Here is a 14,930-nt window from a genome sequence, read left to right on the forward strand (position 1 = left end):
GAGTAGAGAACTTATTGTGTTGAGTCTAAGGGTGGCATTCGCTCCCGGGCAACCTTTCAGTGGCAGGTGGACATTAGTGGTGATTCTTGTACTCAGTGCTTTTTTTTCTAGAAAAACAAGTCTTGGTACTCACCAACAAGTGAGCGTGGCTGTGGGGCATAGCCTGACATCAAAGAAAGGAAGCATTTCTCCATGCTTTCCAGTTTATTATAGCGGGAAAAGTAACCTAACACAATATGTACTGAGAATCACAGTGATGATGGCAAGTATGCTCACTGTCTCTGCAGTGATTGCAACCTCAATTACTGTGTTATTTTTTAAGCTGCAGGGATGGCGGAAGTTGAGCAATCCTGACAAAGAACCCAAACACTTGAGGAGGGGAAACCGCAACACTACATTAGATAGCCTTGGCCAAGCCACAGAGACGTACAAATTTCCCCCGCCTGCAGCTCTCTAAACAGTACCAATGTTCAGGCACAGCAGCCCCGGTTCTAGGCATGTTTACTCAGAAGCAAGACCACTGAATTCAATGGGGCTCACTTAGTGACTGCTGGGGCCCATTGAGAACGGTAGGGCAAAATTCAGGGAGCCCAAACAGTAGGTGGGTGGCACTGAGAATATAAGGACAAGCAGGACTAGCTGCCCCCTTCTCTAATTGTTGCAAGTATGCAGGCAATGGAGGGCTAGCTGATGGCAGTTGGTGGCATAGGAACCAATTCTATAGGACTGAGGCATCTTCAGCCCCTGCAAAGTCTGTTGGGATGGGGCTGAGCCCCCTCAATCTTGAGGAGACAGAGGAGGTTGAGTGCAGAGTCGGGCTCTGTGCTTGGTCTCCTCCTGATGATCAGCCTCTTCCATCCAAGCCCCTTTCTTGTGATAGGGCGGCCAGGACTGTCCGGAGTGTTCTGGGGGTGTTTCACCAGAAACTTGTCTTACACTCGAGTAGGACCCTGGCAGAGCCCGAACATCACAGCAACCAATGCCAACAGACATTGGCACACTTAGGGATCCACAGAGACTGCACAGTTCACGTGACAGACCTCAGCAACTCAGCATTTTGGCTAATCTACTTTATTAACATATAAACACACACGGAGCACTGCAACATGGCTCTCTCTTTCTCAAGCATCAGACAGCAAAGAGAAAAAAACAAAGGACAATAGTCCCACAACACGGAACACAGTATCACAAACATCCTGTCTCCGTCACTTCCCACTCTGTGGAGTCAAAACATACACCGTCATGTGAAAGACAACAATCCCGTGACTGCATTCATGGAGCAGGAATTCAAAAAGGGGGCATCACAAGATTGCTTGAAGTGGCAATGACAGGATGGCTCCCCTTTCCAGCCCTGTCACTGCTCTGGCTCCCAATGGGTCACCCACTGCCTCTTCTGTGCCTCCCAGTCTAGGGCAGGGCAAGCGGGGACAATGAGTCCCATTATGCCTCGGCCCCATCTTCTTCATCCACCAAGCTCACTTCCGCTACAGGGCCAGGCGTGGTGAGACCAGCAAGCCAGGAGCTGAGCGCAACGCCATACCGTGCAACCGGGGTCCGCACTCAGCCTCCTCTTGATGTGACAGTCATACACACGATGTTCGTCATGACATGTGCGATGCGTATGATGTCACACACGCACGATGGGGCCCCCAATGTTGGGTGCAACTCGGCGCCTCTGGTTGGTGCAGCAGTACCCCATATTTCCTAATTCCTAGCCTCCCCTGGGCTTTCTCGGATGCAAGCATGTTTTGGATTGTAGCCTTAAAAGCCATTTTTGGTGGGCTTAATGTTTGTAAGATTCTGTTCTTAGGGAAATAGAAGGAAGAACTGGGCATGACGCAACATTTCATAATGAACAGGTGATGCCTTTAAAAAAATGGTATTTAAATCTTTTTTTTTTAAAAAAAAAAAGTATTTCCTGATCCTGGGGTTTAGCTTGAGCCATTCAGTATGAGCCTCTCATTGGTTAGTCAAATGCTTGGGTTATGGAATGTTTAATCAGTTAATCAGTGGGCGACTTGCTGGTGTGCATGTGGACAGAGTGAGTGCCAGGAAATGGCCAGGTGTGGGGGAAAGATATTCTCTTCCATGCCATGCCAGTGACTCATTTTTGAAAGCATCCTACTGCCATTTCCCATGCATGCTCGCCAGACATTTAAAGCACATTTTAAAGCTACCTTAACAGTCATGCCCTCCCTCCCCTCACAAGAGGGGGAACTGCAGCTTGCCCCCACAGAGATACGACCTGGAGCAACTTTAGCAAACTACAGTTAAACCATGTTGCTTCGATTGCTGGGAACAAGTGCAGGATTTAACCCCACCCACCTGTTGGATGACACCACAAGTTATTACAGCTGATGGATTATGGATGACATCACAAGTTATGGCAAGCATGGGTTGAGGAAAAGAGCCTTGCGAGTAAATTTTGACCCCCTGGTAGACCAAAAGTCGACCATTGACTGGCAGTTTCCCACTCCTGTTTCATAATGCAGTGGTACCTCAAGTTAAGTACTTAATTCATTCCAGAGGTCCGTTCTTAACCTGAAACTGTTCTTAACCTGAAGCACCACTTTAGCTATTGGGGCCTCCTGCTGCCGCCGGAGCACAATTTCTGTTCTCATCCTGAAGCAAAGTTCTTAAGCCGAGGTACTATTTCTGGGTTAGGGGAGTCTGTAACCTGAAGCATATGTAACCCGAGGTCCCACCGTATTATTGCCCAGGCCTGTTCTTCAGAATTCGCTTCCTAGAAGGACATGTATAAATCCATTTTTGCTGGGTTTGTAGCCATCCATTCTAATTTAGGACAGTTAGTGTTAGTTACTCACTGAGCGGTGCCGGAAATTGCGTCTGCGGATGTGCAGTTACTAGAAATCACATCTGCACATGTCCAGACACCGAACATTGCTTCTGCACAGGCACGATTTCCAGCATCTGGGCATGCGCACAAGCAATTTCAGGCACCGCAGACATGCGTACACGCAATTTCCGGCGTCACGCTGTGCCAGTCCTGCCCACAGACAATCTCCATGGGAATGATCCGGCCCATGGACGGTAAACCTTGCCAACCACTGCACTAGAATCTTCTGCATCACCTGGAAATGAAATATGTGAAATTTCTATCTTGGGCACAATGAAGAAGCCAGGGACTGAACCTTTTCAGTGTAATGTTTATGTCACTCACTAGGCGAGGGTCTCCCCATATAGGATTATAGCAATGATGCCTTAAGACCACAGAGGCACCTATCTAATCTTTTCCAGCACTCTTGGAATTGTGTCAAAACGGGGTTCTTGATCAGCCCTTCCATGAGCTGTTACTTCTCATACAGTTCTTGGTAGACAAGGAGAACTGAGTGACGTCCTCTTTAGGCAACTCTGGGTGCCTGAAATGGCTCATCGGCCTCTCTCTTGTGCAAGAGGAATAACACAAATTCCTTCTTTCCCCCCTCTCGTGTAATTTTGCAGACTTTGAATCATTTCCACCATCCCTATAGCTTTCAGAATTTACACTGTTCTGACTGGCAGCAGGGTCTGAGGCAAAGGTTTGTCATAACTATGTAAGAAGAACCTGTTGGATAATAACCACAATCATAATCATTTAATATTTATACCTCATGCATCTGGCTGGTTTCCCCAGCCACTCTGGGTGGCCCCTAACAGAATATTAAAAACACGATAAGACATGAAACATTAAAAACTTTCCTAAACAGGGCTGCCTTCAGATGTCTTCTAAAAGTCAGAAATTTGTTTATTTCCTTGACATCTGATGGGAGGGCATTCCAAAGGGCAGGCGCCACTACCGAAAAGGCCCTCTGCCTGGTTCCCTGTAACCTCACTTGACACAGTGAGGGAACAGCCAGAAGGCCCTCGGAGCTGGACCTCAGTGTGCGGGCAGAACAATGGCAGTGGAGATGCTCCTTCAGGTATACAGGACTGAGGCTATTTAGAGCTTTAAAGGTCAGCACCAACAGTTTGAATTGTGCTCAGAAACATACTGGGAGCCAATATAGGTATTTCAGGACCGGTGTTATATGGTCTCCCAATCACCAGTCTAGCTGCCGCATTCTGGATTACTTATAGTTCCCAGGTCACTTTCAGAGGTAGCCCCACGTAGGCACATTGCAGTAGTCCAAGCAAAATAATCCATCTAGGCCAACAAAATGGAAAGAGCATAGCAGCCTCAGATCATCACTAACAACAGCACCGTTATAGCTGGGGGAGCCAAAGCAGCGTCCTCCAGATGTTTCAGGTCTACAAGATCCTATAATCCCTGACCATCGACCATGTTGGAGGTCATTATGGTGGCTATCCCTGACCTGGGACCTTCTGCATGCAAAGTTTGGTACACTCTGCAGCTGAGCAATGCTCCCTTTGTTTCTGAAAACGACAAAATTACCCACATGTAGGTTACTGTGCAAGAATCAGGTCAGGTGTGAGGCAACCTTTTGCCCTCCAGGTGTTGCTGGACTTTTTCTCCCATTATCTCTGACCATTGGTTGTTGATGGGAGCTAAGAGTTCAGCAAAATCTGGAAGAACATCAGTTCCCCATCCTTGAATTGGGTGTCTGCTTGGTGCTCATTGTCTTATATTCATAGATCTCTCTTCATCTGCTAGTTTCGTGATACTTCAAGTCATCTCTTTAGCATGTACAGAGGTCTTTTGAGGCTACTGGCAGTCCTTTCTACCTAAAATCTCTTGATCCTTTTTTTCTTGATCCTTCCCCCCCCCTTCCTTGTCATTCCCCTAATAGCCAGCTGCTCAGAAATGGATTTCAACATGCCTGAGAGATGCCTGAGTCACTCTTGGCAACAGCACATCAACTGCAGTAAAGCTGTGAGATACAATCAGAGAGATAAATTGTCACCAGAAGATGTGGGGTCTACTTGGGTACGTTTCTTCAGTTTATGAAACTCATTGTTTGCTCTTGCAAAATGGACTGGAATATAGGGCATGGTCTGGTTTCACTTTTGCAGACGTGGTAAAAATCTATCTTGCAGGCTGATAAATGAATAAGTAGCCATCTGATTTGTCCAGAGACTGCTTTACAAAATTCCATCTTATGTCATCACTGGAACATTACTGAATGTACCTGTTATTTTAAGTATCCACAATCCCACCACTGCTAGAACTCTAGCAAAGAGCAACATTTTGTTTCAGGTCTCACTTGTTAAGGAATAATAGGCATTTATCCTAGGAGCCACTTGAGGCCTTAAATGTAACTGCTTTAGTACACAACTGTGATTAATGTGCACTCATTTATCTGAGTATGTGCTTTGATTTAATTTCTGCATTTCTTGACTTTGTGGTCAGGGACTAAATTCTTCCAAAAATAAATTCTGGAAGTATGGAAACAGTTCGACACAGACCTCAACTGCATGCGAACTGGTTTCTTCTATCTACAGTTTAGGATTTATTTAGGATCTGTGGTTTAGGATTGATTTATTTCCAGTTTGAGCTGAGCTGCTGAATTTTTCACACGCAGAAGAAGTTCAACAGCAACATTTATTATTATTATTATTAGGCTAATCAATATAGTAAATAAATAAATCATGCAGAATAGCAAAAATTGCAGAATTAGGGGAAATGATTGTGCAACTTTCAATGGGCCACAAAATTCAGCTTCTTTTGCTGCAGATTTTTGATTTTTTGGATACTGACTTTTGAACTCCTGGTGCCCACAGACCATCTTATATTCTAGTCAGGGGCTCTAAAAACAATAGTAAAAAGAAAGAAAGAAAATCACATGGGCTGCCTCATACTGGGCAGAAGAAAGTGCTTCCTTCCAGAGAAAAGCAAAGGACCCATAACCCAAAGCCTGCCTCGTGATTTTAACTCATCCATGCTGCAGAATATTTAACCACAAACCCAGTGCCCTCTGTAAAATTCTTTTCAGTGTGCTCTGTTTTGATGGAGCACTGGAAGACAAAAATTATACGTTTCTAGCTTAAAGGCGTTTTAGAGACAAGTGTTTCAGTTTTTTTGCTCGGTGTGCAAATTCCAGAAAAACCTGAGAGCTACCCAACTGCACAGGCCCGTGCTGGGCATGAAAATGCACTGTGTACAGAGAAACGTCCCTCTTGGTTTGATCTTTCAACCTAGGTATTAAAAGCTGCCTTTATGAATGTTTATGTTCAGTTGAACTCTTATCTCTGGCGTTGCCCCTACAGGAATGGTCAGATTCTCTGGAGCTGGAGACATATAAACAGCAATTTACCAGGCGGAACCTCAAGAAAATGTCTACTGACCTCACTCTGAGTTTTTTTCTCATTCCTTTGAGTTTCAGACAAGCCATGACAAGGTGCTGAAATGAACGAAATTGTTATTTTTCATTGGCAAGAAAACAAAACATTGCTGGGCTGTTTTTCTTGGGCCCTTTTAGAAAGGAAACAGCTGCTAGTACTGTATTATTATTAATTAAATCTGTACACCGCCCTTCATCCAAAAATCACAGGGCTGTTCACTACATTAAAATACAAAAAGAAAACACAAAATACATAATAAAAAACAAGAACAAACCAATAAACAAACATATTTAAAAGGACATGTGCGGTTCTGTCTACCGAACTGCACAGCAAAATTTAGATGTGCAAATTGCAAACGATAGCAGTGTTTTGGTTCATGTGTGCTTCAGAAAGTGCAAATTTGATAGATCTGGCTTTGGATGAGACCTGAACTGAATTTCTTCCCCATCCCTAATTAAAAAAAAAAGCTGAGATTAATTTTTCTGCACTGTAACATGTTACGTCCTAAAAAGGACGTGTCTGCAGGGGAAAAAAGGCTTCCTTAATCTCCATCTGGGTGCTGTTTTATTGAGCAAGTGGAGTCTTCTCAGAAAAAATATGTTACGGACTGCTGAGTCATATTAACAGCCGTAACAAATGCAGAACAGTTTGGCTGCATGGGAAATTGACAAATTGTGACACATGTAGCTAAGTTCCTTCTGGGTGCTAGAGGCTTAGCGGTAGCTGATTACCGTATTTGTTTGTTGTTGTTTTTTTAAAAAAAGCTGCTTTTTAGGGTTCAGTGAGGCCAAGGTGGCTTCCAACAATATATCGCCACTACAACTTAGTAAATTTAAAACAAAAATGAAACAAACCCACATTAGCGATGACATGAAAATAATAGTAGCAGTAGCATTAAAATAGGACTTACCTCAGAGAATCCATTGCAAAATAGAAGAATTTGTGCGCCGTAGTTCTTTACAGGGTTTGGAAATGCCAGTCAACATGTGGAGCTTCACTGACAACCAGAATTTCCCATTTTGCTTGCTATTGATGAGGCAGATCCTCAAGAACAAAAAGTCCTCATACCTACATTGCTTGCCCTGTGAATATATGCAGGGCTGCCCCACTCCACAGTGGAAGAAAGGCAGATCTCTATGTAAGAAATATCAAACTACAAAAATAAGAAGCTGGCTCCTACAAGCCATGCTGTTGGGCATCATGTAACTCAGTAACATTAATAATAAGAATAAGAATAATTGTTTGTATGCCACCCATCTGACTGGGTTGTCCCAACCTCTCTGGGTGGCTCCCAACAGAATATTAAAAATACGATAAAACACCAAACAGTTGTTTGTTTCCTTGACATCTGATGGGAGGCCATGGCACAGGGCAGGGAGACAGTGATGGTTAACAGCTCTCCAGCGATGCAGACAGCAGTCTTTCCCAACCGCATCTGAAATTGGTGCATTCCGTATTCAAACCCCGGACGCATGTTATCACAGGGCTGCACCGCTGACCTGAGCACTCTTCCGCCAAGTCAGCGCTGCCTGGATGGAGAGGGGCTGGTGTTGAGGGCAGTGCAGTGCAAACACAGAAGCAGAACCCATCCAGAGCTCCAGCTGGCACATTTACACCATGCCTACCTCCATCCTGAAGCACATTAGAGAGGTCAAGTGAGTGGCACATGCTGTTCACTGCTTTAGAATATAAGAAGGGATTGCTGTATCAGGCCACTGGCCTATCAAATCCAGCATCCCATCTGAAATCCACAAGCTGGATCCTAACACAATCACATCCTCTCCTGTGATTTCAGAGGCATTGCTGCCTCCAGCTGTGGAGGCATCTGGAGTCATGGCTAGTAACCATCAATAAATAGCCTTTTCCTCCATGAATTCATCTAAACTTCCTTGGAAGCCATCCAAGTTGGTGGCCATCAATGCCCTCTGTCAGGCAAGTTCCATAGTTTAGCTATGTACTGCACGAATCGTCCTGCTGAATCTTCCAATACAGTGGTACCTCGGGTTAAGTACTTAATTCGTTCCGGAGGTCCGTTCTTAACCTGAAACTGTTCTTAACCTGAAGCACCACTTTAGCTAATGGAGCCTCCTGCTGCCGCTGCGCCACCAGAGCACAATTTCTATTCTCATCCTGAAGCAAAGTTCTTAACCTGAAGCACTATTTCTGGGTTAGCGGAGTCTGTAACCTGAAGCGTATGTAATCTGAGGTACCACTGTATTCAGCTTCTTTGGATGCCCATGAATTCTAGTGTTAACGAGGGGGGGACGGGACTTTTCGCCATACACTCTTTCCATGCCATGCATAATTTTATAAGCTTCTGATCAAGTCTCCTCTTCCTTGCCTCTTCTCTAAACTAAAAAGTCCCAAACCCTGCAAGCTTTCTTCCTAGGGGAAGTAGGCCATGTGCTTCACCGCTGAGCTACGGCCCTAAATGTTCACTGTCTGTCAAAGTGGGTGGGGAAAACCACCTTGTGGTGATAGGCCATCTGAGCAAATGCAGAGGCCTCCACAAGGCCCAGGCTCTTTCCCTGGACTCCCTTGGCTGAGACCTTGGGGAACAAAACGCCAGTCATTGGAGACAGTTCTGAGCTAGATGAACCAAGGGCTGACTCAGCAGTGTAGGGTTTGTATGTTTCAGCATCCTCCAATGCAATTGCTGACGCGTGTTTCCAGCTTATCCCTGAGGCTAGGATAAAAGGCATGCAGCACAAGGGTAGACAATGCAGGTACCATCCATGTGTCTTTGGACTCAATTTCCTATCATCCCTTGCCTGTATGGTCAATTGCTGGGGATGATGGGAGCTGCGGTTCATCAACATCTGCATTGACTACTTCTAATGCAGCGTATAACCAAGCTGCTGCCACAATATCTCATCTCTGAGGGGTAGCCAATGTGGTCCACTCGATGGGCATGCTAGCAGTGGCTGATGGAATATGTAGTCCAGCAACATCTGGAGGGCCCTGCGTTGGCTACCCCTCAAGTAAAGAAGGCTGGAAGACTTCTTTAGAATATGGATCCGCCTGTCAGCTGCAGGGTTTGTTGACAGATCAGTTCTAGATTCACACAGCTATGTTCAGCTCAGATTGAACATGGCAGCCATAACTTGCGAATCATCTGACCTCACAATGCTTTTCAGTAGAGACAGTTCAGCTGTGATTCATCAAGAGAAAGACCAGCCCCAAGTATTGTGTGCACCATATTCAAACTTCTTGCTCACATTGCAAGAAAGATAAACGGCAGACCCATCTCTCTCTCAAACACACCCTTCATTTCTCTCGTATGATCTCACTCAGTCCTGTGGTTTAAGGTGCTATCATATTGCATAATTTAACTACGATTGTGCCACCAACCAACACTAATTTGCTAGAGAAAAGTCGCAGCAAGCACCTTAGGAAGCAACCCTGCAAAAGCAACTTTTCAAAGAATCCTAGACGGAAGGCCTCATGGCCATTTTAACTGGAGCAGATTCAAAAAGTAGTTGCATCGTTTGGACTTAGCTGTTGTGATTGCTGGAAGAATCCATGGGATTCTCAGGTGCCATTAGGCTATTGGTTTGCCTAGCTCACATGGCCTACAGCAGCGGTGGCCAAACTTGGCCCTCCAGCTGTTTTGGGACTACAATTCCCATCATCCCTGACCACTGGTCCTGTTAGCTAGGGATGGTGGGAGTTGTAGTCCAAAAACTGCTGAAGGGCCAAGTTTGGCAACCACTGGCCTACAGTAACTGGAAGTGACTCTCCAAGGTTTCAGCCAAGGTTCTCTCCCAGGCCTACCTGAAGATGCTGGGATTGCACCTGAGAGCTTCTGCATGCCAAGCATTTGCTGTTCAACTGAGGTACAGCCCTTCCCTGTTGGAGAAGGTAAGCCATTTGGAAGACTAATGGGCAGATAGGAGCAGAATGATCCTTCAGATTTTGCACTGCTCCAAATTTTGAGATACAGCCCTCACAAGAACATACTAAGAACCTGCTGGGTCAACCGAATGGACCATCTAGTCCATCATCCTGTTCTCACAGTGGCTAACCAGATGCCCAGGGACCTTTGGAGGGTCCCTATTTTCCAGGGACAGTCCCAGATTTACAGAAGCCATTCCGGTTTCTGATGTGATCCTGGAATGTCCCACTTTTCCTTTGTTGTTGTTCTTTAGTCATTTAGTCGTGTCCGACTCTTCATGACCCCATGGACCAGAGCATGCCAGGCACTCCTGTCTTCAACTGCCTCCCGCAGTTTGGTCAAACTCATGCTGGTAGCTCCGAGAACACTTTCCAACCACCTCGTCCTCTGTCGTCCCCTTCTCCTTGTGCCCTCCATCTTTCCCAACATCAGGGTCTTTTCCAAGGAGTCTTCTCTTCTCATGAGGTGGCCAAAGTATTGGAACCTCAGCCTCAGGATCTGTCCTTCCAGTGAGCACTCAGGGTTGATTTCCTTCAGAATGGATAGGTTTGATCTTCTTGCAGTCCATGGGACATCAGTTCCTTAGGACATCCCTATTTTCCTTGGAGAAATGTTGGAGGGTATGGAGTTGTGCGACCCCCCCCCCCGAGTCAAGGAGGAAGTAACCACAAGACTTTTAGAAGACATCTGTGGGAATGAGTTGCACAGTTTTAACTACGCACTGCTTGAAGAGAAGGACTTTTTCATCACAAAAAAGTGCCAAATGCGTTAAAATGATTATTTCATGATAAACCTTCTATAAAAATGTGCACATTGAGTTTAAATACACATCCAAAAATCACTTTATAATATAATAAAGTATGATTTCGTTATAAAATGTGCATTTAAGTTCATAATTAGATATGACTTTTCATGTAGGTTTTTTGTTTGTTTGTTTAAATGACTTTAATGCGGGAATAGGATAGGTTAGACTTATGAACTATCATGTGTGAAATTGACTTGGTTCAGAAAGAGACTCAGCTGCCCATCGCTTAGTCACACAGAGCTTTTGTTAGGATGGATCATGACTTTTTCATGCTTTTGCTACTTAATGTCTTTCCTCCATTTCAGTTAGCTACATGGGGCTACAAGGAAGGAATGAGAAATGTCATGAGGATCTGTAGAGAGGCTTGAGATGGTTATAAAATGAAGTGGTTTCTTGATGACGATGGAGCCCGATGGCAGGAATCCACTCTAGACTTTGGTGGACAAAAGACTAACTCATATCTATTTTTTCCTGGTTTGTGGCTAACAGATAGCTACAGTTTCTCAACATTGCACAAAGGGATCACGTACGGCTGATGTTTCAGTCATGTTGAAATTCTTCATTTCAAATATCAAGGTATGTTGGCATCTAAAGTGTTTCTGACCTTATTGGTTTAGTGCATAAACCTGCCAACTTTCCAAGATGACTCGCCGAAAATTCTTAGGTAAAGTTGGCAATTTCAGTCAAATAAAATCACACCCAAAACAGGAAAGCGAGAAGAGCAGTCATTGAACAATCTGTTGTTCAACATCAGCACAGATTTAAAGTAACAGTCGCATCAAACAATGCTTAGAAAAATTTGAAAGTAATCATCCTCCTATAAAGTTCCTGTGTGGTGGAATGTGAATTGCTCCATTTGTTTGTTTCAACTATTATAATCTTTAATCCTGAAGCCCCAAAGAGTCTGAAAAAAGCAAGGATAGCAAACTTGTCACCATCCAGATGTTGTTGGACTACAACTCCCATCAGCCCCAGCCACCATGTCCAGTGGTCAGGGATGATGGGAGTTGTAGTCCAACTACATCTGGAGGGCCATAGGCTCCCCATTCCTAAAGAGTTTTTAAAAATGTAATTTGGATTTGAATGAATTCAAAGTTGAGTGAAGTAGACATCATTCAAACTTCTACGCCAAAATGAACGTACCGTATTTTTCGCCCCATAGGGTGCACCGGCCCATAGGACGCACCTAGTTTTGGGGGGGTGGGAAATAAAGGGGGGGAATTATTTTTTCCCCAGGCACGGAAGCCCGAGCTTCCCCCGACCCCAGCCCCCAGAACAGGCAGCTCTCCGCAAGCCTTGGGAGACCGGCGTGACTTCCCGCCAGGCTCCCACGCCTTGCAGATATCTGCCTGAAGCCCAAACCAGGTCGGGGAACAACAGGGTGGCGGCGCTCCACCTCCCCGCTGTCCCCCGAGCTTGTGAGGCTGGAGGCAGGGAGAAACACGCTTCTCCCCGCCGCCAGCCTCCAAACCAGGTCGGGGAACCGAGATGCAGGCTGCTATCCGCAAGCCTAGGGAGCCCGACGGGAACTCCCACAGGCTCCCAAGGCTTGCAGAGAGCTTCCTGAAGCCTGGAGAGCAAGAGGGGTCGGTGTGCATCGACCCCTCTCGCTCTCCAGGCTTCAGCGAAAGCCTGGATTCGCCCCATAGGACGCACACACATTTCCCCTTCATTTTTGGAGGGGGAAAGGTGCGTCCTATAGGGCGAAAAATACGGTAATCTATGTTCAGTTCATCCAGCAATTATGGGAACTACTTCCAGCTGTCGTTCAGAGATTTTTGAACTAATTCGCTGAACTGCATGAACTGGCTCATTCCAAGCACTGAGAATAAGGAATGTCGCCTGTCTGCCAATGATGATGCTGGAGCTGTATGTGCAGAGTGAAAATTATAAAGCTTCAATTGCACGGATCAGCAGAAATGCACTATAGCACACCCTTTGGCATCTCCTTTTCCAAAAAGGAAGTGGACAAATAAGGAGAGCAGGATGCAGATCATCATTATTTATCCCTTATATTATTTATCCTGCGTTGGGCTCTCAAAAAAAACCCTTGCTTTTGTCCCACAAATAATAAAACGGTTGAAGAAAGTGACTCGTCTACCCCTTCAATTTCCCCAGCCTTTTCCAAGAATGTAAGTTTAGTCGTCTGTGTTTGTCACCATTTCCTTCCAACGTTTTGCAACCAATTGTACGTGCAGCGATATGCCTTGCAGTAACATAATCGCTCTACACGCTGCAAAACTGCCTATACTAGATTGCATCTACAGTTTATTTAGTCAGTTTATCTAGTTAGTTAACTATTTCTCCAAAGATCGAAAGCAGGAACAGGAGAAAGCAAACATAATCCCATAAAAATCCAATATGGGCTCAAATTAATGGGTTGACAGTATCCAACCCATTGAACAAAATCCAGGAATACAGAAAGAGCACAGAACCAAATCAGCAAACAGTACATAACTGGCAAACACAGGCATTGCTTTATTTTAAAGTAGTTTACCATGAAATAAATCTGAGCTCAGAAGCAGAGAGGCAGGCAAAATTTATCTTTCAAAATAGGTATAATATCAACAATTCTGGCTGTATCCATCTAAATTGCAGCAGATGAGTTCTGCATCTGTTGTTGTTCAGACTTGGTGAATAAAGTCTCCCTCAAAGGTTTGAGAACCACGGATCTATTTGCAACTCACAAATTTCTTTTCCACAAAATGGGGAGCCCAGCTCAGTGTCCTGTTCTCAGAGTGCCTGTAGGAAGTCCACAAGCAGGTTCTGGTGCATTTCCATCCACAAGCTCTGGTGGGTATCTTATTCAAATGTAAGGGAAAGATTACCAAAGATCTCCCACCCACCCATTAGCTCCTATTGCTTGCATGGGCAAACTACTACCAGCATGACACTCTCTTTGACGGATTTGCACTGGCTGCCAATATGCCACCAGGCTAAGTTCAAGGTGTTGGCAACAGATAAGGCCCTATACAGCTCAGGATCAGGTTATTTGAGAGACTGCCTTACCCCCTACATACCCAGTAGGTCACTGCAGTCTGCAGGGGAGTTTCTTTTGCAAGTTCCAATGATTTCAGAAGCCTGCTCTGCAGTAATTCAGAGCACGGATTTTAGTGCGGTTGCCCCTGTTCTGTAGAATATCAAGAGATGATAGCAGACCCTCCAAGTGTCCCTGTTTTCCAGGGACAGCCCCAGATTTACAGAAGCCATTTTGGTTTCTCATTTGATCCCGGAATGTCCTGCTTTTCCTTAGAACATCCCTATTTTCATGGGAGAAATATTGAAGGGTATGGAGTTATCTGACCCCCAAGCCAAGGAGATAAGTACAACCTCTAGAAGACATCTGAGGGCAGCTCTGTATAGAGAAGTTTTCTTAAATGTTTAATGTTCTGTTGTGTTTTTATATATGTTGGAAGCCTCCCAGAGTGGCTGGGGCAACTCAGTCAGATGGGTACTGTATAAATAGTAAAAATATTATTATTATTATTATTATTATTATTATTATTATTATTATTGAATAAGACATCCCTATTTTCATTGCAGAAATGTTGGAGGGTATGTGGCAGGTGCCCACAATCTGCACTTTCCAGAACCAAGTGAAGACATTTTTTCCCCGATGGACTTTCTCTGTTGGCTATATGGCTCTTTGCCGCAACTGTTTGTTTTGTTTGGTTCTAGTTTTTTAAAATATATTTCTGATTATATTTGTGTTTTCAGCTGTTTTTTTTGTTTTTGTTTTTGCTGTTTTTATAGAACATTATTTTGAGATGGTTGTATAATGATGATGATGATGATGGGAGGAGGAGGAGGAGGAGGAGAAACAACCATCTCTCTAGAAAACAAATTGTCTGGAGATGGGTTTGGGGAAGTCTCCTTGTTACTCTGAGGTTTCAGCTGACAACGCAATAAAGAGGAATAAGGTAGGTTGCTTCCTATGTAAGACTGACACTTGATGAGCGGTGGGGATTTTTCCTTTAGAGCGTTACCACT

The sequence above is a fragment of the Podarcis liolepis genome, assembly GCF_965112155.1.
Source record: "Podarcis liolepis genome assembly, chromosome: 4".
Lineage (NCBI taxonomy): Eukaryota > Metazoa > Chordata > Lepidosauria > Squamata > Lacertidae > Podarcis > Podarcis liolepis.